Raw genomic sequence first — 27,931 nt, 5'->3', positions numbered from 1 at the left:
GTTACTGATTTGCTGTAATTAGAAATCTCTCACTAGGGGCATCTAAGTGGTGCAGTGGATAGACCACCATCCCTGAAGTCAGGAGGAACTGAGTTCAAATGTGACCTCAGACACTTGACACTTCCTAGCTGTGCAGACCCTGAGCAAATCACTTAATTGCTGTTGCCTCAGGAAAAAAAAAAGATCCTCCCCTGGCTTTCCCAATAATCGAGCTGAACATTCTTTTCATCCCAGTGAGACTGACTTTTCTTGAAGTTTTTCCAGTCTATCTGGAGCTAGAGAGTGGTTTAATACCATCAGACTGTTCAGAGGCTTGGGTTCATATGATTTTAGAGGGAACTGGGAGAACTCTGAGCAGCTTCCTGGCTTTACTCCACCATCTTGGCTCGCCTGCTATTATTTTGTAATTTCTACTCGGTAATTGAAACCTGCAATTAAGGTCTCTGCTCTCTCTCCACCCTGGAACCAAGCATAGCAAGTTTTTCTATTTTTCTTATCCTGATGATCTCATCATGAGCTTAAAAAAAAAAGAAATACTTCAAACATTCTTCAATGAATCCAAATCCTTTATTTTCAGAACCTCTATTCATACCATCAGTGCAAATACAATACAACTCTCTTGCCTTTTTCACTAATTTTCCTTTTCTTTCTACTTGCTTAATTTTTCTCTATCATTTTTCTTCCAGTGGATCTCTATAAATTTAAAAACTTCAGCTTTCTTATTCACATTGATTCATTCCTTCATCTTATCTTGGTGACTTTTCTTATTATAGCCTAAAACTACACTGAGTTTCTTCTTTGCAAATATATAAATTGTTGTGTTGTCTTAAGAGCTCAAAGCAAATGGGCTAGACTATCACTATTATTATTACTCAGGAGAGCAGATCTTTTCTAAATCTTCCCCAAGTTGTCTTAAATTGGAAAACTGCTTTAAATTGGCTTTTAATTATTTCTGACATTCTAAGATTCACTCTGAGGCATTATTTCAAGTTACTGGGGAGAGGAGGGAATTTGGCGAGAGACAGATAATTTCCTGCCTTATCCTGTTATCTTCCGAAACAAAACTATCTTTACAGATGATATCGTGGTATACTTAGAGCACCCTAGAGAATTAATTTAAAAATTAGCCTGAAACAATTAACAACTTTAGCAAAGTTGCAAAATATAAAGTAAAGAGAAAAAATAAGGGTTTTAAAAGCTGACAATATGAGGACAAGAATCTTTAGATCTATTTTTCTTTATATGAAAAGCGTTTTGAAATTGTGTTCACAAAGTTCCTGGTTATATTTTGTCAGGAAAGATAGAGGAAAGCAGAAAGCATGGGGAGGAAGTATATATAGAAATCACTTCATAACTACAGGCAGAAAGTAGAGAACAGTCAAATAGCCTCATAAAAAGGAAGAGTACTGAGTGGGGGTAAAGGAGGCAAGAATGTGGATTCTCCTTTTATATATTTATTATGGAGGATAGACTCTTATCTGGGCCATTGCGGTATTAGTTTATTGACATATTCACATTATCTCAAAGTTATCAGCAATGTTTGTTGTTCTGCTGGTCTTATTACCAATATCTGGAGCTTACATGAAACTTATAAATCATGATGGTTAGAAGGACAAAAGGGCCTTCAATGATGCCTAACTGGCTTAGCACATATAGTCTCAGGTGTGACTTTAGTTAATTTATAATTCACTTTGCAAGTCATTGTTATGTTCCTTTGATTTATGGGACACTCCTAAGTGACAATTGGTTTCTCTTTGCAAATGTTACTTTTTGCTATTTTTACTTTATACTCTCTACCTAGAAACCTATTTATTATACTAACTAAAAGAGTGGTGGATTCTTAGGGGAACCAAAATAAAATATAAATTTAGGATACATACAACAAAACTAACAAAGAATTACTTTAGAACTTTAAAAAATAATTTTGAAAATGTATCTGTGGGAGCACATATAAGAATATCAAGAGATGTATAAGGGGCAGGAGTAAAGGAAAGCAATCTAAAAGTACCAATTTTCAAACTACAGAACAAAGGGGCAATCATCCAAACAATTGGGTATTGGCTAAGAAACAGAGTGGTTGATTAGTGGAATAGATTAAGTATACAATATACAATTGTAAATGACCACAGCAATTTAGTGTTTGATAAACCTAAAGTTACAAGCATTGAGAGCAAGAACTCATTTTTTAAAATTTTTGAAATTCTGGAAAAACTAGAAAGCAATCTGATAAAAACTAGAGAAATATCTTACACCCTATCCTAAGATAAACTCAAAATGAGTACATGATTTACATATACATAGAGACATACACAAGCAAACTAAAGGAACATTGAAAAAAATATATTTTTTATCTATAGATAAGAAAAAAAGATAGAATCTTAGGAGAAAATGCAAAATTAAAGAAACTAAGACTGTTTTGCGCACACACACACACACACAAACTAATGCAACCAAAATTAGAAGGAAAATAGGAAGCTGAGGAGGGAATTTTTTAGCAAATTTCGCTGATAACACATTTCATTTTTCAAATATATTGGGAACTAAGACATAGTTATAAAAATAGTCATTCGCAATTGATATTCATTGAAAAGATATGTGTAGGAAGTTTTCAGAATTAGCAAAACTATCAATAAAGAAAATTCTCTAAAGCATTTATAATTGAGTTTATAACTGAAGTTGTTTTAATCAAGTATGAGATTGGTTAATAAAATAGAGAATTTTAAAATGACTAATGCAGGAGGTTGAAGGAAAAATAGGTATACTAATATGAAGTTGATGGAGTTGTGTACTGGTCCAACTATTGTGAAGAACAATATAACGTTTTTGTTTTAATGTTTGAATTAGGAAGAAGTTTGGGGACCTTCTAGATTCCTTTTGACCTTCTTTTTAGGCAAGATTTTAAAACCATGAAAGCCATGCTAATAGCAAACTGGGAAATTCTAAATTAATAAAGTGCTTTGATGAGAAACTAAGACATTTCACATCTGAAATAAGGAACTTACAAGTCTGACTTATTAGAAAAAACTTTTATGTGATATATTTCTGTGATTGCTTATGAAAATTATAAAAATTTTAATGAATTGAAAATTCTGATTAAAAAAAATGAATGACATCAGACAAGAAACACATTTTAAAAACAAAGACATACATAAAACTGAGGGGATATGGAAAGAACTTATTAGACATTGAATGAATGCCCCCAAAAACTAAGAGTTTCAATCACACCATATGACAAAAAAAAATCATAATTAAGAAAAAAAAGGAATAAACAAGGAAACTATCTTATGCTGAAAGGAACCATAACCAATAAATCCATATCAGTAATAAATTTATGTACTCTAAAAGCCTTAGTATCAAAATTTTATAAAGATAACTATCAATCAACAAATTTTTTAAAGTATTTTATTGCGTTCTCGTATTGAGGACACGAAACAAAATATAGTTACTTCCCTCAAGGATCTTAAAATCAAATGGGGGGAAAACATACAAATAAATTTAGACAAAGTTATCTATATACAAAATAAAGAGGAAGAGATTAACAGAATGAAGACAATAGAATCAAGAATGGCTTCTAGTAAAAGATCATATTTTAATTAAAACTTTAAGGAAGCCAAAGTGGTCAGAGATAGAGTAAAGGAAGTGGGGAATTCCAGGTACAGTCAGAGAAAATGTCTGGAGTCAAGAGATGGAGTGTCTTTATCAGTCAAACTTTTATTGAAAATTACTGTCATTGAATCAGAGAACATATTGAGGAGTGAGGCATGAGAAAACTGAAAAGGTAGTGGAGGGTTAAGTCATGAAGGGTTTTATATACCTTGGACTTGCACTTTAGAAAAATCACTTTAGTGGCTGAGTGAAAAATGGAATGGAGTGGAAATTAAATTAAGGCAGCAGACCCACCACAATCACTATTGTGATAGTCCAGACTTTAAGACCTTCTCAAGAATGATGGCAATGTCAGAGGAGAGGAGGGGTAACATTGGAGAGATTTAACAAAGTGAAATCAACAGAAATGAAACATGAAAGATGTTCCAAAAAGCTAGAGAGAAGAAAGTATCAAGAAAAAGTTATCAAAGTGACAAAGAGCACAGAGAGGTCAAAGATTTGTGGTTATAGGATTTAGCAACTGAGAGATCATTAGTATTACTTAAGTAGGCAGTTTCACTGGAATAAAATTAGTAACAGATTGGAAGGAGTTTAAAAGAGTTGGAGATGAGAAAGTCAAAGTAGTTTTTAGGTAGACAGCTTTTTCTGCTTCAAAGAGCTGTAGGACAACAGTTAGTGGAAATGAAATTATCAAGGGAAGGATCTAAGGTTTTTTTTTTCCAGGAATGGGGGATATCTGAATATGTTTATAGACAGAGAGAGATGAAAAATAAGTGAAAGTGTGTGGATGGCAGAAAGGATAATTTGGTGGGGGAGATAGAATAGTATAGAGCCACTTGAACAAGTAAAGGGGTTATCCTTGGTAAAAAGTAAGACTTCTTCATCATGGGAAACAGGGATAAAAGAGGTAATAGTAGTAAAAGGCATTTGATTGATAGGAAATGAGAAAGAGGGAGAAGAGGGATCTCAGAGTCAAGGTCTCAATTTTTTCCTATAAAAAGGGGGCAAAGTTTCCAGCTGAGAAAAGGAGGGTGAAGACAAGGAACTGTGGGAGGCTTGAGAAGTAAAAGGGTTGAAAGAGACATTTGCAGAGTTTGAAACAGTAAGAATTGGAATAGTAGCATTTCCTAATAACAAGAGTGTAGTTGAGAAAGGCAATGAATGGTGGAAATGATGCAAGGCTGAATCTTAGATCTCTAGAATGTGATATGATGTGGTGACAAGATTCAAGAGAAGATGTTATAAAATTGAATTACTTGATCAAGGAGTCAAGATGAGGAAAAGAAGAGTGATTAGTGCAGAAGAGATGGCCTGGAAGAGGCATCAAAGAATTGGAGGTAATGCTGTAGACAAAGAGTAGAGTTTTGTAAGGGAAAGAAGGGAGAAGTTTGAAAAAAAAAAGGAAGAAGCATCTGAATTACAAAAAGCCATAAACAGTAACACAATGGAAGGCAACTTCAGTCAAACTGAAAGACAAACAAAAAGCAAAATAGGAATTGACTAAATTGCTTGAGAAACTTAAATTGTTGTTTAATAATGTCACAACTCTCTGTGACCACATGGTGTTTTCTTGGCAAAGATACTGCAGTGGCTTCCTCCTTCTCCAGGTATATCCTCATTTTACAAATGAGTAACTAAGGAAAACAGATTCTCCGTGATTTACCCAGATTCAAAGAGGGAGTAACTATCTGAGGCCACATTTGAACTTAGATCTTTCTCACTCCAGATCCAGTGTTCTCTCCACTGTATCACTTAGCTGCCCATAAAAGACATATGGATACCTTAAGTATCCAACAGGAAACATTAAGTATTCAATGAGAAGAGAGAATACATATTTCTCAGTATCACATAGACCTTTTACAGAGATAGGATTCAAGCTCAAATTTTCATATTCTAAATCTAATACTTTAGTCCCCTTCAAATCAAGTTTTCAAATCTTTCTTGATTCCCTAGTATTCACTTTCTTCTCATCTCTGCCTCTCAGAATGTTTGAGTGCCTTCAGGGATCAATTCATGTGAAATCTCTCATGTACTTTCTCCTCTAGCACCTATCCCTAATATGGGATATTATAATATAATATAATCTGTATGTTAATACTCATCTTCAAATTACATGAGATATTTACTTTTATAGGTACATGTTGGTATCCACCAACCTTTCCAGGGCAATGTAGACTCCTTGAAGTCAAGAAATATTCCATGTTTATCTCTATTTTCCAAGAGTTTATTATATAATTTTTTATATAATAAGTGTTTAGTTGTTGTTCAGTCTTTGCTTTCAAGGAGAACCAATGATAACACTGATTGAGTCTTGATTTGAACATAAATTGGATTTAAGTGAGACAGAGTTGGAAAAGGTCTTCACCCTTACTTTCTCTTCCAGAGTCATTGAAGCCCAGGGGCAAGCCCAAAGTCATGCTGTCTGACAATGGCCAGGAAGCATTGTTTTAGTATCTTCAATGTCTGACCAAGGCCTAAGTGCTCCTCAGTGCCTTCTTCAGTACCTTTGTGGTCATTGGAACAAATTGTTCTGCTCTGCTCATTCCACTGGGAGAAATCTTGGTTCACCAGTGGATTTGAGTCTGTCAGTTGGCCTATCTGCCAAGATAGTTTTACAAGGTTGTAGCTGCTTTGCATGCTCCAGTTTCAAATATTTAGTAAATGTTTATTTAATTAAATAAGTAAAATCTTCGAGTGGGAAAAGTGCAGGACAGTAGTCCAGTTTGTACAGGGCACAATAAGCCTGGAAAAGTAGCATAAGGTTAAAGGACCCTGAATCTCAGGCTAAGGAGTTTGGGCACTAATTTGTAGGCAATAGGGAACCATTGAAAGTATTTCAGGGCAGTAACATTACCAGAACCAGTGAGTAAAAAGATTGATATGGCAGTAATATGAAGAATACAATGAGGAGGAAAAGAATAAAAATGGAAAGAACAGATCTCTCATTTTCTCTATTAAACCTCTCTACTAATAGTCTATTCAGATACCATCTATCCTTTTCTACCAGATCACCATCAAATGTCCCAATAATCACAAGGGACTTTGCAATTTAGCTTAATTCTCAGGAACACGGCTGATGAGCAAAACCATATAACTCATTCTGACAAGTTTGGAGTTCAAAATAGACATAGATACTATGATGTAACCAAAGGTAAATGCCACAAATTAATTTAAACAGAATAACCATCTGTAATTTTCTTCACCCTCCCTGCTAGGGTCAACACCAGTCAAGGATACTAAAAGAATTGCAATGATAATTACTCCTCTACAACCCTCCCTCTAGAAAATTCATAGAATTTTATTTACACCACTTACTTCTACTGCTCTCTTCTTTCTTCAGTCTGGTTGATAAATAATGTTAATAAATAAACCTCCTGAAGGTTCTGCAGGAATGCTCTGGGAAAGGGAGATTATGTGCTGGACTGTGTCACTGTGATATTATTATGGTGGTTACTACTACCACAGTGATAGCTCTGTAATCAAAAACCCACATAAACCAAGCCCTGAACTGTAGTGCACCCTGTGTTAGTGATCTTTTCCCCAGGAGATTTACAGTAGAGATGTTGAATGAAGATATATCTTTGTGCAGATGGTAGTATGGCTGTAACAAAACCTAAAAAAACCTAAAATATGCCTGGAGGAAGCCTTCTTCTACCCATCCTCCTTATGGGAGACTATGAAGACTTTATTCACAGAAAGAGTTTTTCCTAAAAGGGTATATATACACCAAAGAAACCTATTCTGATCTCAAAGCTATCACTGATTCAGAGGGATGTCTACCCCAAGCATAGGAAGACTTCTCCCACTAGAATAGGTGGATGAGAACAGTTTGTTCCAACAGCCATGAAGCCAGCTGAAGCAGTGCTGTGAAGTGCTTAGTGCTTGGTCAGATATCAAATATACCAAATTTACCAACACCAGTTGTCTTAACTTTTGTATTGCCACTAGAGTTGTACGACTCTGGAAGAGAGAGTGAGACTGAGACTTTTCCCAACTCTGTCTCACTTAAATCCAATTCATGAACATGTCGAGGCATCACCCTGTGATGTTATTAATGTTTTAAAAAAGGTGAAGAAAAGCTATAATCCAGATAATACAATTCTACAGTCTAGAAAACTCACAGACTCAAGTGTGTGTGTGTGTGTGTGTGTGTGTGTGTGTGTGTGTGTGTATAAGGCTAAACAGTCTCACCAAGATAGAAATTAAATTATATCACTATTGTAGAAATGTCCAAAATAATAACTACTCATGTCCTCTCTTGTTTTTCTGATGAGATTTGTTTTTCTTTTCTGTAAATTATTTATACTATACAGGTTATTAATTCTCTTTTCACAATTAATCTTTTTGCTAATATTTTATTTAAGATTTTAGCATTGATATTCATTAGAGAGATTGGTCTATAATTTTCTTTCTCTGTTTACAGCCTACCTGGTTTAGGTATCAGTACCATGTCTGTGTCGTAAAAGGAGTTTGGTAGGACTCCTTCAGTCCCTATTTTTTCAAATAGTTTATATAGCATTGGAGTTAATTGTTCTTTAAATGTTTGGTAGAATTCACATGTAAATCCATCTGGTGCTGGGGATTTTTTTTTAGGGAGTTGGTTAATAGCTTGTTCTATTTCTTTTTCTAAGATGGGACTGTTTAGGATATTTAATTCTTCCTCTGTTAATCTGGGCAAGCTATATTTTGAAGGCATTCTTCCATTTCATTTAAGTTGTCGAATTTATTGCCATAAAGTTGGGCAAAGTAATTCCTAATTATTGCTCTAATTTCCTCTTCATTAGTGGCGAGTTCTCCCTTTTCATTTTTAAGACTAACAATTTGATTTTCCTCTTTCCTTTTTTTAACCAGATTTACTAAGGGTTTATCTATTTTGTTGGTTTTTTCATAGAACCAACTCTTAGTTTTATTAATTAATTCAATAGTTTTTTTTACTTTCAATTTTTTTGATCTCTCCTTTTATTTTTAGAATTTCAAGTTTAGTGTTTGACTGGGAGTTTTTAATTTGTTCCTTTTCTAGCATTTTTAGTCGTAAGCTCAATTCGTTGACCTTCTCTTTCTCTACTTTATGCAAGTAAGCCTCTAGAGATATGAAATTTCCCCTTATTACTGCTTTGGCTGCATCCCACATATTTTGATATGATGTCTCATTATTGTCATTTTCTTTGGTGAAGTTATTAATTATGTCTATGATTTCCTGTTTCACCCAATCATTCTTTACTATGAGATTATTTAGTTTCCAATTATTTCTTTGGTCTACTTTCCCCTGGCTTTTTGCTGAGTGTAATTTTTATTGCATCGTGGTCTGAAAAGGATGCATTCACTATTTCTGCCTTACTGCATTTGAGTTTGAGGTTTTTATGTCCTAATATATGGTCTGTTTTTGTTTTGGTTCCATGAACTGCTGAAAAGAAAGTGTACTCCTTTCTGTCTCCATGTCGTTTTCTCCAGAGGTCTATCATATCTAACTTTTCTAGTATTCTATTTACCTCTTTGACTTCTTTCTTATTTATTTTGTGATTTGATTTATCTAATTCTGAGAGTGCAAGGTTGAGATCTCCCACTATTATAGTTTTGCTATCTATTTCTTCTTGCAGCTCTCTTAATTTCTCTTTTAAGAATTTAGATGTTATTCGCTTATTTTGTTGAAGGACCATCTGATTCCCTGGAAAAAGATGCTGATTCTGGCTGGGTAAGTTATTTTAGGTTGCATACCGAGTTCCTTCTCCTTTCAGAATATCATATTCCAGGCTCTTAGATCTTTTAATATGGATTCTGGGAGATCCTGGGTGATCCTTATTGTGGCTCCTCTTTATTTGAATTGGGTTTTTCTAGCTGATTGGAGTATTTTTTTCTTCTTTTGAGGGTTCTGGCGTTAGGCCACTATATTTCTTGCTGTTTTGATTTTAGGATCCTTTTCAGTAGGTGATCATTGAATTCTTTCAATGTCTACTTTACCCTCTGTTTCTATGACTTCTGGGCAGTTCTCTTTGATAATTTCCTGGAAAACAATGTCCAGGCTCTTTTTTTTCAACATATTTTTCTGGGAGTCCAATAATTCTCAGATTGTTTCTCCTAGGCCTATTTTCCAGGTCTGCTGTTTCCCCAAGAAGGTATTTCACATTTTTTTCTTCATTGTTTTGATTTTTTTTGGTTTTGTGACTGACTCTTCTTGTGTCCTCGAGTCGACAATTCCATTAATTCTATTCTGGTTTTCAATGAAGTCCTTTTATACACTGAAACTTACAGCCAAAGTTGAGTGAGGAACCTCCTCACGGTTCCAGGGTGGAAAAGAGTACTTGTGATCAGGTCCCTAGAAGAATATCTGAAAACAGCTACACCAAACTCCTGAAGCTTAGGACAGTGCACCCTCCACCCTAGAGACAGAGTCCTACATTAACAACGAGTTAAAGAGTTAAAAGCTAGACTAGGAAAATAAGTAGACAACAGAAAAACGATTCTGATCATAAAAAGTTAATATGGTGACAAGATGAAAACACACACACAGAAGGTGACAATAAAGTCAAAGCTTCTACATCCAAAGCCTCCAAGAAAAATAAGAATTGGTCTCAGACCATGCAAGTGTTCAAAGGGGATTTTGAAAATGAAGTAAAAGAAATAGAAGGAAAAATGAGGAAAAAATTGAGACTGGTGCAAAAGGAAACATAAAAAACAAATGGGGAGAAGAAGGCTCTAAAAATCAAAATTAGCCAAAGGTAAAAGAAGATACAAAAGACCCCTGAGGAAAGTAATTCCTTGAAAACTAGAATTAAGAAGCTAATGACTTTATGAAAAATCAAGGAACAATAAAACAAATCCAAAAGAATGAAAACTGGAAAACAATGTGAACTATTTTATTAGAAAAACAACTGACCTAAAACATAACTCTAGGAGAGGTAATTTAAAAATGATTAGTTTGCCTGAAAACTATGATCAAAAGAAAGAACCTAGAAATTATGTTTCAGGAAATTATCTTTTTTTTTTTTATTAGAACTTTTTATTGACAGAACCCATGCCTGGGTAATTTTTTTACAACATTATTCCTTGCACTCAAATCTGTTATGACTTTTCCCCTCCCTCTCTCCACCCCATTCCCCAGATGGCAAGTAGTCTTATACATATTAAATATGGCACAGCATATCTTAAATAGAATATATGTGTGCAGAACGAACAGTTCTCTTGTTGCACAGGAAGAATTGGATTCAGAAGGTAAAAATAACCTGGGAAGAAAAACAAAAATGAAAACAGTTTACATTCATTTCCCAGTGTTCTTTCTTTGGGTGTTGCTGCTTCTGTCCATCAATGATCAATTGAAACTGAGTTAGATCTCTTTGTCGAAGATCCACTTCCATCAGAATACATCCTCATACAGTATCATTGTTGAAGTACATAATGATATCCTGGTTCTGCTCATTTCACTTAGCATCAGCTCATGTAAGTCTCTCCAAGCATCTCTTATTCATCATGCTGGGCATTTCTTACAGAACAATAATATTCCATAACATTAATATACCACAATTTACCCAACCATTGTCCAATTGATGGACGTCAATTAATTTTCCAGTTTCTAGCCACTACAAACAGGGCTGCCACAAACATTTTGGCACATACAGGTCCTTTTCCCTTCTTTAGTATCTCTATGGGGTATAAGCCCAGTAGTAGCACTGCTGGATCAAAGGATATGTACAGTTTGATAACTTTTGGGGCATAATTCCAGATTGCCCCAAATGTTTGGATTCCTTCACAGCTCCACCAACAATGCATCAATGTTCCAGTTTTCCTGCATCCCCTCCAACATTCGTCATTATTTTTTCCTGTCATCTTAGCCAATCTGACAGGTGGGTAGTGGTATCTCAGAGTTCTCTTAATTTGCATTTCTCTGATCAGTAGTGATTTGGAACACTCTTTCATATGAGTGGAAATAGTTTCAATTTCATCATCTGAAAATTGTCTGTTCATATCCTTTGACAATTTATCAATTGGAGAATGGCTTGGTTTCTTATAAATTAGAGTCAATTCTCTATATATTTTGGAAATGAGGCCTTTATCAGAACCTTTAACTGTGAATATGTTTTCCCAGTTTGTTTCTTCCCTTCCAATCTTGTTTGTGGTTTTGTTTGCAGAAAGGCTTTTTAATTTGATATAATCAAAATTTTCTATTTTGTGATCAATAATGATCTCTAGTTCATCTTTGGTCACAAATTTCTTCCTCCTCCACAAGTATGAGAGGTAAACTATCCTATGTTCCTCTAATTTATTTATAATCTCATTCTTTATGCCTAAATCATGGACCCATTTGATCTTATCTTGGTATTCCGTTTTAGGTGTGAGTCCATGCCTAATTTCTGCCACTAATTTCCAGTTTTTCCAGCAGTTTTCGTCAAATAATCAATTCTTATCCCAAAAGTTGGGATCTTTGGGTTTGTCAAACACTAGATTGCTATAGTTGACTATTTTGCCTTCAGAACCTAACCTATTCCACTGATCAACTAATCTATTTCTTAGCCAATACCAAATGGTTTTGGTGCCTGCTACTTTATAATACAGTTTTAGATCAGGTAAAGCTAGGCCACCTTCATTTGATGTTTTTTTCATTAATTCCCTTGAGATTCTCTACCATTTGTTCTTCCATATGAATTTTGTTCTTATTTTTTCTAGATCATTAAAATATTTTCTTGGGAGTCTGATTGGTATAGCACTAAATAAATAGATTAGTTTAAGGAGTATTGTCATCTTTATTATATTTGCTTGGTCTATCCAAGAGAACTTAATATTTTTCCAATTATTTAAATCTGACTTAATTTGTGTAGAAAGTTTTTTGTAATTTTGCTCATATAATATCTGACTTTCCTTTGGTAGATAGATTCCCAAATATTTTATGCTAGTGACAGTTATTTTGAAAGGAATTTCTCTTTATATCACTTGATGTTGGATTTTGTTGGTGATATATAAAAATACTGAAGATTTATGGGGATTTATTTTGTATCCTGCAACTTTGCAAAAGTTATGAATTGTTTCTAATAGCTTTTTAGTAGAATCTCTGGGGTGCTCTAAGTATACCATCATATCATCTGCAAGGAGTGATAGTTTGGTTTCCTCTTTACCTACTCTAATTACTTTAATCTCTTTCTTGACTCTTATTGCCAAAGGCTAGAGTTTTTAATACAATATTGGATAATAATGGTGATAGTGGGCAACCTTGTTTCACTCCTGATCTCTTACTGGGAAAGGTTCCAGTTTTTCCCTATTGCCTATGATGCTTTTCACTCGTGATCTCTTACTGGGAAAGGTTCCAGTTTTTCCCTATTGCCTATGATGCTTACTGATGGTTTTAAATAGCTGCTCCTGACTATTTCAAGAAAAAGTCCATTTATTCCTATCCCCTCAAGAGTTTTTATCAGGAATGGATATTGAATTTGATTAAATGCTTTTTCTTCCTCTATTGAGATGATCATATGGTTTTTGTTATTTTGATTATTGATATAGTCAATTATGCTAATAGTTTTCCTGGTATTGAACCAGCCCTGCATTCCTGGTAAAAATCCTACTTGGTCATAGTGTATTATCCTGGGAATGATTTTCTGTAATCTTTTTGCCAATATTTTATTTAAGATTTTAGCATCAATATTCATTAGGGAGATCGGGCTATAATTTTCTTTCTCTGTTTTCAACCTATCTACTTTAGGTATCAGTACCGTGTCTACCATGTCTGTGTCATAAAAGGAATTTTACAGGACTCCTTCAATCCCTATTTTTTCAGATATTTTTATAGCAATAAAGTTAATTGTTCTTTAAATGTATGGTAGAATTCACATGTAAATCCATCTGGTGCTGGGGATTTTTTCTTAGGGAGCTGGCTAAATAGCTTGTTCTATTTCTTTTTCTAAAATGGGACTGTTTATTAAAATTTTAAGGAATTGAAAATTCTAATAAAACAAAAATGAATGACAGATCAGACAAGAAACACATTTTAAAAACAAAGACATACATAAAACTGAGGGATGGGGAAAGAATTTATTATACATTAAATGAATCCCCCCAAAGAGTGAGAATTTCATTCATACCATATGACAAAAAAAATCATAATTAAGAAATAAAAAGGAATAAACAAGGAAACTATGTTATGCTGAAAGGAACCATAACCAATAAATCCATATCAGTAATAAATTTATGTACTCCAAAAGCCTTAGTATCAAAATTTTATAAAGATAACTATCAATCAAAAACATTTTTAAAGCACTTTACTGGGTTCACGTTCTGAGGACACGAAACAAAATATAGTTACTGTCCTCAAGGATCTTAAAATCAAATGGGGGGACAACATACAAATAAATTTATACAAATTTATCTATATACAAAATAAAGAGGAAGAGATTAACAGAATGAAGACAATAGAATCAAGAAAGGCTTCTAGTAAAAGATCATATTTTATTTAAAACTTTAAGGAAGCCAAAGTGGTCAGAGGTAGAGTAGAGGAAGTGGGGCATTCCAGGTACAGTCAGAGAAAATGTCTGGAGTCAAGAGATGGAGTGTCTTTATCATTCAAACTGTTATTGAAAATCAGTGTCATTGAATCAGAGAACATATTGAGGAGTGAGGCATGAGAAAACTGAAAAGGTAGTGGAGGGTTAAGTCATGAAGGGTTTTATATACCTTGGACTTGCACTTTAGAAAAATCACTTTTGTGGCTGAGTGAAAAATGGAATGTAATGGAAAGAAAATTAAGGGGGCAGACCCACCACCATCACTATTGTGATAGTCCAGACTTTAAGACCTTCTCAAGAATGATGGCAATGTCAGAGGAGAGGAGAGGAAACATTGGAGAGATTTAACAAAGTGAAATCAACAGAAATGAAACATGAAAGATGTTCCAAAAAGCTAGAGAGAAGAAAGTATCAAGAAAAAGTTATCAAAGTGACAAAGAGCACAGAGAGGTCAAAGATTTGTGGTTATAGGATTTAGCAACTGAGAGATCATTAGTATTACTTAAGTAGGCAGTTTCACTGGAATAAAATAAAAACAGATTGGAAGGTGTTGAAAAGAGTTGGAGATGAGAAAGTCAAAGTAGTTTTTAGGTAGACAGCTTTTTCTGCTTCAAAGAGCTGTAGGACAACAGTTAGTGGAAATGAAATTATCAAGGGAAGGATCTAAGGTTTTTTTTTCCAGGAATGGGGGATATCTGAATATGTTTATAGACAGAGAGAGATGAAAAATAAGTGAAAGTGTGTGGATGGCAGAAAGGATAATTTGGTGGGGGAGAATAGGGACCACCTTGAACAAGTAAAAGGTTATCCTGGTGTGCAGACTTCTTCATCATGGGAAACAGGGATAAAAGAGGTAATAGTAGTAAAAGGCATTTGATTGATAGGATATGAGAAAGACGGAAAAGTGGGATCTCAGGGTCAAGGTCTCAATTTTTTCCTATAAAAAGGGGGCAAAGTTTCCAGCTGAGAAAAGGAGGGTGAAGACAAGGAACTGTGGGAGTCTTGAGAAGTCAAAAGTTTGAAAGAGACATTTGCAGAGTTTGAAACAGTAAGAATTGGAATAGTAGCATTTCCTAATAACAAGAGTGTAGTTGAGAAAGGGAATGAATGGTGGAAATGATGCAAAGCTGAATCTTAGATCTCTAGAATGTGATATGATGTGGTGACAAGATTCAAAAGAAGATGTTATAAAATTGAATTACTTGATCAAGGAGTCAAGATGAGGAAAAGAAGAGTGATTAGTGCAGAAGAGATGGCCTAGAAGAGGCATCAAAGAATTGGAGGTAATGCTGTAGACAAAGAGTAGAGTTTTGTAAGGGAAAGAAGGGAGAAGTTTGAAAAAAAAAAAGGAAGAAGCATCTGAATTACAAAAAGCCATAAACAGTAACACAATGGAAGGCAACTTCAGTCAAACTGAAAGACAAACAAAAAGCAAAATAGGAATTGACTAAATTGCTTGAGAAACTTAAATTGTTGTTTAATAATGTCACAACTCTCTGTGACCACATGGTGTTTTCTTGGCAAAGATACTGCAGTGGCTTCCTCCTTCTCCAGGTATATCCTCATTTTACAAATGAGTAACTAAGGAAAACAGATTCTACGTGATTTACCCAGATTCAAAGAGCGAGTAACTATCTGAGGCCACATTTGAATTTAGATCTTTCTCACTCCAGATCCAGTGTTCTCTCCACTGTACCACTTAGCTGCCCATAAAAGACATATGGATATCTTAAGTATCTAACAGGAAACATTAAGTATTCAATAAGAAGAGAGAATACATATTTCTCAGTATCACATAGACCTTTTACAGAGATAGGATTCAAGCTTAAATTTTCATATTCTAAATCTAATACTTTAGTCCCCTTCAAATCAAGTTTTCAAATCTTTCTTGATTCCCTAGTATTCACTCTCTTATCATCTCTGCCTCTCAGAATTTTTGAGTGCCTTCAGGGATCAATTCTTGTGAAATCTCTCCTTTCTCCTCTAGCACCTATCCCTAATATGGGATATTATAATATAATATAATCTGTATGTTAATACTCATCTTCAAATTACATGAGATATTTACTTTTATAGGTACATGTTGGTATCCACCAATCTTTCCAGAGCAACGTAGACTCCTTGAAGTCAAGAAACATTCCATCTTTATCTTTATTTTCCAAGAGTTTATTATATAATCTTTTTGTATAATAAGTGTTTAGTTGTTGTTCAGTCTTTGCTTTCTTTTTTTTTTCTTTTTTTTATTTAATAGCCTTTTATTTACAGGTTATATGTATGGGCAACTTTACAGCATTAACAATTGCCAAACATCGTGTTCCAATTTTTCACCTCTTACCCCCCACCCCCTCCCCCAGATGGCAGGATGACCAGTGGATCTTAAATACATTAAAATATAAATTAGTTACACAATAAGTATACATGTCAGTTTTTCCTTTCAAGGAGAACCAATGATAACACTGACTGAATCTTGATTTGAACATCAATTGGATTTAAGAGAGACAGAGTTGGTCTTCACCCTTACTTTCTCTTCCAGAGTCATTGAAGCCCAGGGGCAAGCCCAAAGTCATGCTGTCTGACAATGGCCAGCATGCAGTGTCTTAGTATCTTCAATGTCTGACCACTGCCTAAGTGCTCCTCAGTGCCTTCTTCAATACCTTTGTGGTGATTGGAACAAATTGTTCTGCTCTGCTCATTCCACTTGGAGAAATCTTGGTTCACCAGTGGATTTGAGTCTGTCAGTTGGCCTATCTGCCAAGATAGTTATACAAATTGTAGCTGCTTTGCATGCTCCAGTTTCAAATATGTAGTAAATGTTTATTTCATTAAATAAGTAAAATCTTCGAGTGGGAAAAGTGCAGGACAGTAGTCCAGTTTGTACAGGGCACAATAAGCCTGGAAAAGTAGCATAAAGTTAAAGGACCCTGAATCTCAGGCTAAGGAGTTTGGGCACTAATTTGTAGGCATTAGGGAACATTTGAAAGTATTTCAGGCAGTAACATTACCACAACCAGTGAGTAAAAAGATTGATATGGCAGTAATATGAAGAATACAATGAGTGGGAAAAGAATAAAAATGAAAAGAACAGATCTCTCATTTTCTCTATTTAAACCTCTGTACTAATAGTCTATTCAGGTACCATCTATCCTTTTCTATCAGATCACCATCAAATGTCGCAGTAATCACAAGGAACTTTGCAGTTTGGCTTAATTCTCGGGAACACAGCTGATGAGCAAAACCATATAAATCATTCTAAGTTTGGAGTTCAAAATAGACATAGATACTATGATGTAACCAAAGGTAAATGCCACAAATTAATTTACACAGAATAACCATCTGTAATTTTCTTCACCCTCCCTGCTAGGATAGACGTCAGTCAAGGAAACTAAAAGAATTGCAATGATAATTACTCCTCTACATCCCTCCCTCTATGAAAATTATGAATTTATTTAGACCACTTACTTCTACTACTCTCTTCTTTCTTCAGTCTGGTGAATAAATAACGTTAATAAATAAACCTCCTGAAGGTTCTGCAGGAATGCTCTAGGAGAGGGAGATTATGTGCTGGACTGTGTCACTGTGATATTATTGTAGTGGTTGTTCCTACCACAGTGATAGCTCTGTAATCAAAAACCCACCTAAACCAAGCCCTGAACTGTAGTGCACCCTGTGTTAGTGCTCTTTTCCCCAGGAGATTTACAGTAGAGATATTGAATGAAGATATATCTTTGTGCAGATGGTGGTATCGCTGTAACAAAATCTAAAAAAACCCTAAAATATGCCTGGAGGAAGCCTTCTTCTACCCATCCTCCTTATGGGAGACTATGAAGAATTTATTCACAGAAAGAGTTTTTCCTAAAAGGGTATATATACACCAAAGAAACCTATTCTGATCTCAGAGCTATCACTGATTCAGAGGGATGTCTACCCCAAGCATAGGAAGACTTCTCCCACTAGAATAGGTGGATGAGAACAGTTTGTTCCAACAGCCATGAAGCAAGCTGAAGCAGTCCTGTGAAGTGCTTAGTGCTTGGTCAGATATCAAATATACCAAATTTACCAAAACCAGGTGTCTTAACTTTTGTCTTGCCACTAGAGTTGTACCACTCTGGAAGAGAGAGTGAGACTGAGACTTTTCCCAACTCTGTCTCACTTAAATCCAATTCATGAACATATCAAGGCATCACCCTGTGATGTTATTAGTGTTTAAAAAAAGGTGAAGAAAAATGATAATCGAGATAATACAATTCCACAGTCTAGAAAATTCAGAGACTCAAGTGTGTGTGTTTGTGTGTGTGTGTGTATGTGTGCTTGCACGCACACGTGCGATTATAAGACTAGAAAGTCTCACCAAGATAGAAATTAATTTTGTTTAAAAGAAGAGTTCTGCTTTTTTGTTTTTACTTCCAAGGGGAATTATTACTGTATTTGTATTTTTTTTAAAAAGTGACAAAAGATGTCATATTTTTAAAGAACTACCATTAAATATATCACCACACAATGTCTACCTAACAGACACCCAATAATCTCAGTGAGATGAGATAGTAACCATTTGGAAACCAAGCCCAGTAAAATGATTGATTCTCATCTCCTTAAATCACTTTTCTGTTCAGAATGCCAAGATAGGAATCATTCACTAGAACTTATGCGTACAAAAAAACTTTTAAAGAGAAAACATATTTATCAGATGTATACCCACAAGTATTAGGTCTTCTTTATCAATTCCACAATAAACATGAAATCAAATGATATCACAATTGTAGAGATGTCCAAAATAATCACTACTCATGTCCTCTCTTGTTTTTCTGATGGGATTTGTTTTTCTTTTCTGCAAATTATTTATACTATACAGGTTATTAATTCTGTTTTCCCAATTTTCATTCATCTCTTCAACCAATCAGGAACATTGTGCTTTTAGTTCCACACTCTTTTGTGAATTCACAGAGTTTTCTGTTTCATCAGATGTTGGTATATTTTTCTTAGTCTTACAATAATTATCTGTGGATATTTGTGTTCCTTTAGATAACCTGAAGGGCATTTTTTATTCTGTTATAATAATTTCCCCTGTTTCTTTATCTATTCAGGTTCAGTGTTTTAAAATGAACTTTTTTTTTCCTGAAATTTTTGGCAATTTCATTTCCTCTTTAAATCCCAATATTCCCTTTCTCTTTGATGGAAGATCTCCCAAAGATTGCATATCAAAGCTGTCTCAGTCTCCTCTTAAACTGAGGAATTCACTTTTCACTATTTCTAGTCTCAGTCCCAAGTATCTTGATGGAGGAGTACTGAACCTAGTTGTATAACAATGACCTTTCCTGTGGGAAGGAGAAGGGGATTCTATTCTTTTGTGGCCTCAAAATGGTAGAATGGGAATGAGGGAAGAGGAAAAAGATTTAGATAGCAGATTATGTAGTGGCAATAAGAAAATCCTTGAACATAAATTCTCCTAGATTTGGAGTGAGGGATGTCATGGGGAAAAATTGATCAGATGAGGGATTAGTTTTCTTTGCAATTAGTTAATTGAATTTTATCTCAATAACATTATTGATGTTTTTGAGCCTCGTAAAAGTTAAAAATACTTCCAATTCTATGGAAAAATAGTTTTCAACATTCATTTTTATAAGATTTTTAGTTCCAAATTTTTCTCCCTCTCTCCCACTTCTCTCTCCTCCTCAAGATGTTAAGTTATCTGATAAAGGTTATAAATGTGAAATCATTTTAAACTCATTTTCCAATCAATCATGTTGCGAAGGCTGAAACAGAATAGAAAGGAAAAACCATAAATAATTTTTTTAAAGTGAAAATACTGTTCTTTGCTATGCTGTCAGAATCCATGGGTATTTCTCTGGATATGGATAGCATTTTCCGTCATGTATCTTTTGGAACTGTTATGGATCACTAAATCACTGCGAACATAGTTGATCATAATGCAGTGCTATTGTTATGTGTATAATTTTCTCCTGGTTGTGCTCACTTAACTCAGCAACACTTGTCTTTCAAAGTTTTTCTGGAATTTCTTAACATTTCTTATAGAACAATAGTATTTCATTACATTTATATATGACAATCAACCTAGTTAATGCACATCCATTCAATTTTTAATTCTTTGTCACCACAAAAAAAATTCCTATAAATATTTTTCCCTTTTTTATGATCTCTTTAAGATACAAACTAATAGTGGTTTAAGTGAATCAAAAGGTGTGCCCAGTTTGATTGTCCCTTGGGAATTGTTCCAAATTGCTCTCCGGTATGATTGGATCAGTTTATAACTCCACCAACAATATATTAGTTTTTAATTTTCCCACATCTTCTCTAACATTTATCATTTTCCTTTTAGCCAATTTCAGAGATGTGAGATGATACTTCAGAGTTATTTTAATTTGATGATTATCTATGATCAACAGTTACTTAGAGCATTTTTTTCATATGACATAGCTTTAATTTCTTCTAAAACTTTTCATTCTTACCATTACACACCTCTCAGATTGGCTAAGATGACAGGAAAAAATGACAATGAATGTTGGAGGGGATATGGAAAAACTGGGGCACTAATACCTTGTTGGAGGAATTGTGAACCGATCCAACCATTCTGGAGAGCAATTTGGAACTATGCCCAAAGGGTTATCAAACTGTGCAAACCCTTTGTTCCAGCAATGTTTCTACTGGGCTTATATCCCAAAGAGATCTTAAAGGAGGGAAAGGGACCCACATATGCTAAAATGTTTATGGCTGCCTTTTTTGTAGTGGCAAGACACTGGGAACTGAGTAGATGCCCATTAGTTGGAGAATGGCTGAGTAAGTTATGGTATATGAATGTCATAAAATATTATTGTTCTATAAGAAAATGATCAGCAGGATGATTTTGGAGAGGCCTGGAGAGACTTACATGAACTGATGTTAAGTGAAATGAGCAGATCATTGTATATGGCAACAAGATTATATGATGATCAATTCTGATGGACATGGCTCTCCTCAACAATGAGATGATTCAGACCAGTTCCAATAATCTTGTGATGAGAGCCATCTGCACCCAGAGAGAGGACAGTGGAAACTGAATGTGGATCACAACACAGCATTTTCACTCTTTTTGTTGTTTGCTTGCGTTTTATTTTCCTTCTCATTTTTTCTGTTTTTCATTTGATTGTTCTTGTGCAGCAAGATATATGTATGCATATATTGGATTTACCATATATTTTATCATGTTTAACATATATTGGATTACTTGCTATCTAAGGGAGTGAGTGAGAGAAAAGGAGGAAATTGGAACACAAGGTTTTGCAAGGGTTAATGTTGAAAAATTATCCATACATATGTTTTGAAAATAAAAAGCTTTAATAAAAAATAAAACCATTCATCCTTTGACCATTGAAGAATGATTTGTATTCTTATAAATTTGATTGTTACTTACATATTTGAGAGAAAGCTCCTATAGTGATAGGGAAGGTCAAAACAGAAACTTAGAAGAGGACAACACTGTCAAAATACCTACAAGTAAAGCCTCAAAGGATCTCAAGACCAAAAAGTCCTCTTGGAAGAGTTCAAAAAGAATATTTTAAAAATCAAGTAAGAGAGGCAGAAGAAAACTTGGGAAAAGAAAGGAGAACTATGCAGAAGAATTATTTTAAAAAGTAAACAGCTTATAAAGGAAGCACAAGAAATTCCTGAAGAAAATAACTCCTTAAAAATAGAATTAGCAAAATGAAAAATAAAAATCCACTGAAGAAAATAACTTTTAAAAGTAAAATTGGCCAAATGGAAAAGGAGATTCAAAAGCTAACTGAAGAAAATAATTCTTTTAAGAAGAGAATTAGAAAAGTGGAAACTAATGAATCTATGAGACCTCAAAAATAAGTCAAACAAAATCAAAAGAATGAAAAATAAAAGAAAATGTAAAATACTACATTGAAAAACAAAATTGATCTGGAAAACAAATAGAGAAGAGATAATTTAAGAATTACTGAACAACCTAAAGCTCATTAAAAAAAGAGCCTGGACAGTAACTTTCAAGAAATTATACAGGAAAATATCCATAATATGTTAGAATGAGAGGATAAAATAGTTCACTGCTTACCTCCTGAAAAAGATCCCAAAATGAAAATTTCAAGGAATATTATAGCCAAATTTCAGAATTAATCAGATCAAGGAGAAAATATTTCAAACAGCCAGGAAGAAATAATTCAAATATGAGGTGGAGCCAAAGTTGGAATTACACAGAACTTAGAAACATATGCATGCAAGTATCAAAGGGCTTGAAATATGATATTCTGGAAAGAAAAGGAGTACCAAGAATCAACGATGCAGCAAAATTGAGTATGATCATTCAAGGGAAAAGATAGATATTCACTGAAATAGAGGACTTTCTAATTTTCCTGATGAAAAGATTAACTGAACAGAAAATTTGAACTTCAAAAATAAGGCTTAAGAGAAGTATAAAAACATAAACATGAAACCTTTGCTTTTGCTGCTTTATGTTATGGCAATTTTCTGTTTGTAGAGGAAATCTGGAGAGCCTGGAAATTTCTGTCTTAGTTCACCATCTTCCAAGAATGTTTTTTGCAAGATTTTTTTAGGATGATCTTTAATAATTATTTTTAATTAAAGCTTTTTATTTACAAAACATATGAATGGGTAATTTTTCAACATTGACCCTTGCAAAGCCTTGTGTTCCAAATTATCCCCTGCTTCCCTCACCCCCTCCCCTAGATGGCAGGTAGTCCAATATATGTTAAATCCAATATATGTATACATATTTACACAGTTATCTTGCTGCACAAGAAAGATCAGATCAAGAAGGAAGAAAAAAACTGGGAAAGAAAACAAAATACAAGCAAACAACAACAGAAAGAGTGAAAATGCTATGTTGTGGTCCACACTCAGTTCCCACACTGCTCTCCCTGGGCATAGATGGCTTTCTTCATCACAGAACAATTGAAATTAGTTTGAATCATCTCATTGTTGATATGATCTTTAATAATAAAATCATATCCATTTAAAATATACTGTGGGAGGCATTTTGATATGAGGAATCAAAATGCAATAAAAACAAATCTAAAAAAATGAAAAAATAGAAAAAAAATCTCATTGGAAAAATAACTGACCTGGAAAATAGATTCAGAAGCGAACATTTTTAAAATATAGGTCTAAGTGAAAGTCATGTTGAAAAATAGAGCCTACACATCATCTTTCAAAAAATTATCAAGAAAAATTGTCCCAAGATTGTAGAACTGGAAGGTAAAATAGAAATTGAAAAAAAATCTACCCATCACCTCCTGAAAGAGATCCCAAAATGAAAACTCCCAGAAATATTATAACCAAATTCTAGAACTCCCAGGTCAAGGAGAAAATATTGCAACAATCCAGAAAAAAATTCAAGTACAGTAGTGCTAAAGTTAGGATAACACAAGATTTAGCCACTTCTACATTAAAGGATCAGGGAATGGAATATTATCATATTTCTGGAGGGTAATGGTACTACAATTACAACCAAGAATTACTTACCCAGCAAAACAGTATAAGGTGGGCATTCAGTGAAACAGAGGGTGTTCAAGCATTCAAAATAAAAAGAACAGAGCTGAATAAAAAAAAATTATTTTCAAATACAGGACCTAGGAGAAGCATAAGGAGGTAATCAGGAAAGAGATATCATAAGGGACTTAATAAGTTTCATCTGTTTACATTCCTACATGGGAAGATTATATTTGTAACTCATTAAAACTTTCTCATTATTATGTCCATTAGAAAGAGACAGAGGGAACAAGTGTGAGTTCAATATGAAGTGATAATATCAATAAAATAAAATAAAAGGGGGGAGAGGAATGTACCGGGAGAAAGAGAAAAGGAGAGATGGAATGATGTAAATTATCTGCCATAAAAGAGACAAGAAAAAAACTTTTACAATGAAGGGGAAGAGGAACAGGGGAAGGAGAGTAAGTGAACCTTACTCTCATCAGATCTGGCTCAAAGAGGAAATAATAGACACTCAATATTGGTATAGAAATCTATCTTACCCTGCAGAAAAGTAGAAGGGGAAGGAGATATGGGAAGGGAGGGAAGGTGATAGAAGAGAGGGTACATTAGAGGTGTGGCTGGTCAGAAACAAAACATTTTTGAGGAGGGACAGAGTGAAAGGAAAGAGAATGGAATAAATGGGAGAATACAGTTAGCAATACTATTATGAAAAAAAATTTGAACCAAATTTCTCTGATGTAAGCCTCATTTCTCAAATGTTTAGGAAATGGAGTCAAATTTACAAAAAAAATATTAAGAGCCATTCCCAAATTGATAAATGATAAAGAAGATATAATCTATAACCACAGGATTATAGAATCATGCATATGATTTGACCTAAAAACGCCCCTACTTGGCATGAATCTCAAAAGAGATTTGTTTTTTAAAAAGAAGAAGAACCTATATAAATGAAAATATTTATACCAACTCTCTTATCAGGGCAAAAACTTGGAAATTGAGAGAATGCTCATCAATTGAGGAATGACTGGATAAATTGTAGTATAGGATTATGAAGGAATATTAGTGTTTCTATAAGAAATGAAAAACCTGAAAATTCTTCCATAAACTCAAGCAAAGTGAAAGGTACTGTACCCATATTAATAGCAAAATTGTAGGATGATCAGCTGTGAATGACTTTGCTATATTCTCAGCAAAAATGATCCAAGACTACTCTGAAGAACTTATAATGAAAAATGTTATTCATAACCAGAGAAAGAACTAATTGGGTCAAAATACAGACTGAAGTTTAAATAATAACAATAAAATAAAATATACTATGAAATGCAGCATAAGATATTGGTCCAAACCTAATTTCTGCCAGACTGCTTTTCAGTTTTCCCAGCAGTTTTTAACAAATAGGGAGTTTTATCCTAGGTAACGAATGCTTTCTATTTTATCAAATAATGTTTTATCGATTTCTATTGTCTCTAAATCTCCTTGTCTAGTCTGTAGTACTGATCTACCTCTTTCTTCATTAACCAGTAAGAGAAGGTTTTGATGGGAGCTGCTTTATAATATACTTTGGGATCTGAAAGTAAGCTGGAGGCAGCAACAATGAGAACAATGAGAGTTTAGGATCTCCCCAGCTGGAAACTGCCAGGAAACTTTTTTGTAATGTTTCTCTAATAAAGGAACTGAATCAATTTGATCAAAATAAGAACCATTTCCCAATTGTCATAGGAAACAAACAGGTAGTTTTCAGAAGAAGAATATTTTTTTTAAAAATCAAGTCACATTAAAAAATGTTCTGAATCACTATTGATTAGAAAAAGACAATTCTTTTTTATTTCAGTAACATTTTATTGACAGAACCCATGAGAGGGTAATTTTTTTACAACATTATCCCTTGCACTCACTTCTGTTCCGATTTATCCCTCCCACCCTCCACCCCCTCCCCTAGATGGCAAGCAGTCCTATATATGTTGAATATGTTGTAATATATCCTAGATACAATGTATGTGTGCAGATCCAGTTTTCTTCTTGCACAGGGAGAATTGGATTCAAAAGGTAAAAATAACTCGGGAAGAAAAACAAAAATGCAAACAGTTTACATTCATTTCCCAGTGTTTTTTTCTTTGGGTGTAGCTGCGTTCTGTCCATCATTGATCAACTGAAACTGAATTAGGTCTCTTTGTCAAAGAAATCTAATTCCATCAGATTACATCTTCATACAGTATCATTGTTGACGTATATAATGATCTCTTGATTCTGCTCATTTCACTTAGCATCAGTTCATATAATTCTCTCCAAGCCTCTCTGTATTCATCCTGTTAGTCACTTCTTACAGAACAATAATATTCCATAAAATTCATATACCACAATTTATCCAACCATTCTCCAATTGATAAGCATCCATTCATTTTCCAGTTTCTAGCCACTATAAACAGGGCTGCCACAAACATTTTGGCACATACTGGTCCCTTTCCCTTCTTTAGTATCTCCTTGGTGTATATGCCCAGTAGAAATACTGTGAGATCAAAGGGTATGCACACTTTGATAACTTTTTGGACATAATTCCAGATTGCTCTCCAGAATGATTGGATTCGTTCACAACTCCAGAAACAATGTATCAGTGTCCCAGTTTTCCCGCATCCCCTCCAACAATAATTGTTATTTTTTCCTGTCATCTTAGCCAATCTGACAGGGGTGTAGTAGTATCTCAAAGTTGTCTTAATTTGCATTTCTCTGATCAGTAGTGATTTGGAACATTCTTTGATATGAGTGGAAATAATTTCAATTTCATCATCTGAAAATTCTGTTCATATCCTTTGACCATTTGTCAATTGGAGAATGGCTTGTTTTTTTATAAATTAGAGTCAAATCTCTATATATTTTGGAAATGAGGCCTTTATCAGAACCTTTAACTGAAGATGTTTTCCCAGTTTGTAGCTTCCCTTCTAATCTTGTTTGCATTAGTTTTGTTTGTACAGAAGCTTTTTAATTTGATGTAATCAAAATTTTCTATTTTGTGATCAATAATGGTCTCTAGTTCATCTTTAGTCACAAATTTCTTCCTCCTCCAGAAGTCTGAGAGATAAACTATCCTGTGTTCCTGTGATTTATTTATGATTTCATTCTTTATGTCTAAATCACTGACCCGTTTTGATCTTATCTTGGTATATGGTGTTAAGTATGGGTACATGCTTAATTTCTGCCATACTAATTTCCAGTTATCCCAGCAGTTTTTGTCAAATAATGAATTCTTATCCTAAAAGTTAGGATCTTTCGGTTTGTAAAACACTAGATTGCTATAGTTGACTATTCTGTCTTGTGAACCTAACCTGTTCAACTGGTCAACTAATCTATTTCTTAGCCAATACCAAATGATTTTGGTCACTGATGTTTTATAATATAGTTTTAGGTCAGGTACAACTAGGCCACCTTCATTTGATTTTTTTTCATTAATTCTTTTGATATATTTGACCTTTTATTATTCCATATGAATTTTGTTGTTATTTTTTCTAGATCATTAAAATATTTTCTTGGAAGTCTGATTGGTATACCACTAAATAAATAGATTATTTAGGGAGTATTGTCATCTTTATTATATTCGCTCAACCTATATCTCAGGAGCACTGATATTTTTCCTTCCAACTATTTAAGTCTGACCTTATTTGTGGAAAGTTTTTTATAATTTGCTCATATAATTCCTGACTTCCTTTGGTAGATAGATTCCCAACATTTTATGCTGTCGACAGTTATTCTGAATGTGAATTTCTTTGTATCTCTTGCTGTTGGATTTGTTGGTGATGTATAAAAATGCCGAGGATTTATGGGGATTTATTTTATAACGGCAACTCATAAAGCTATGGATTATTTCTAATAGCTTTTAGTAGAATCTCTGGAGTTCTCTAAGTATACCATCATGTCATCTGCATAGAGTGATAGTTTGGTTTCCTCATTGCCTATTCTGATTCCTTTAATCTCTTTCTATATTCTTATTGCTGAGGCTAGTGTTTCTAATACAATATTGAATAATAATGGTGACAGTGGGCAACCTTAGTCACCCAGATCTCAACTGGGAAAGGTTCCAGTTTTTAAGCCCTCCAAGCATCTCTTATTCATCATGCTGGGCATTTCTTTACAGAACAATAATATTCCATATTAATAATATACCACAATTTACCTAACCATTGTCCAATTGATGGACGTCAATTAATTTTCCAGATTTCTAGCCACTACAAACAGGGCTTGCCATAAACATTTTATAAGTGGCCACAGGCCCTTTTCCTTCTTTAGCATTCTATGGGGTATAAGCTCAGTAGTAGCATCATAATCAAAGGATATGTAATAGTTTGATAACTTTGGGGCATAATTCCAGATTGCCCCAATGTTTG

This window comes from Sarcophilus harrisii, chromosome 2, assembly GCF_902635505.1.
Source record: "Sarcophilus harrisii chromosome 2, mSarHar1.11, whole genome shotgun sequence".
Taxonomy (NCBI): domain Eukaryota; kingdom Metazoa; phylum Chordata; class Mammalia; order Dasyuromorphia; family Dasyuridae; genus Sarcophilus; species Sarcophilus harrisii.
Note: the sequence above shows the minus strand (reverse complement) of the source record.